Below are 1,093 nucleotides of genomic sequence, written 5' to 3' on the forward strand. Positions count from 1 at the left end.
TTTTCTCAAGCAGCTGGCTGTGGAGGCTTTACACCAGAAACAGTACTTAAGTACCCTTGAATCCAGTCCTAAGAAGCACTGCATTTCTCAAGAGCAATTTATCCCCAGAATCTTCTGTAATGTCTGGTCGATTGTTGTCTGTTTTCCCTGGCTCTGCTCCATGCCTTCGAGTAATTTCTCTCACCAGCTCACTCAGCGGCTTCACCGTGAACAGATTTCCTGCTAAATTTCAGATTTCTCCTGTGCCTTTCACATATTCTGGGTTTCCTAACAGAATTAATCTGGGCCCCCCGACTGCGATTCGACTGACAGGAAAAAAGGGTTTCTGTTCCCTGGACTCCGTATTTGATGTTTATTCACCTGATCCTCTGTTCGTGACCACTGCATATATGTTTCAACACATTTTATCACCTGCTTTCCTCTGGAACACTGCCAGGTACCACCTCACCTTTATAGCCTGGAACGGAACATCAATGAACTTCCACCAAACTTGCTCTTGACCCCAGGGAGGCTGACTTCGGTGTCTGAGCTAACCTGCTTTGCCTCCAGTCTCTGCAGCTGTAGCAGGGGCATTGCTGCAACTCCTCCCCTGCCTTCTGAAAGGACTGAAGGAGACAGGCACAGAGAGCTCCACAGAGATCCCACTACCTGATTTATTTTCCAGTGCTGGAGCCCACGGAGATGGTTGGTGCTTTAGCGCCACCAAACCCAGCATTAGCTTGGGCTTCAGGGTGCTTTGTTGGGCAGGCGGGATGCCAGCCCAGGGTGGTAATGCAAGGCATGCACAGGGGTTGGAGGTTTCGGGCTGAAAATGCTAGCCCAAAGGTCAGGGTTTCACTCTTACCTTTCACAGAATCACAGACTGGTCAGGGCTGGAAGGGACCTCTGGAGATCATCCAGTCCAAGCCCCCTGCCAAAGCAGGGTCACCTACACCAAGTTGCACAGGATCACGTCCAGGCGGGTTTTGAATATCTCCAGAGAAGGAGACTCCACACCCTCTCTGGGCAGCCTGTGCCAGGGCTCTGCCACCCTCAAAGTACAGAAGTTCTTCCTCGTGTTCAGGTGGAACTTCCTGAGTTTCAGTTTGTGCCC

Source organism: Cariama cristata, unplaced genomic scaffold (genome assembly GCF_000690535.1).
Source record: "Cariama cristata isolate BGI_N322 unplaced genomic scaffold, ASM69053v1 scaffold1720, whole genome shotgun sequence".
NCBI lineage: Eukaryota > Metazoa > Chordata > Aves > Cariamiformes > Cariamidae > Cariama > Cariama cristata.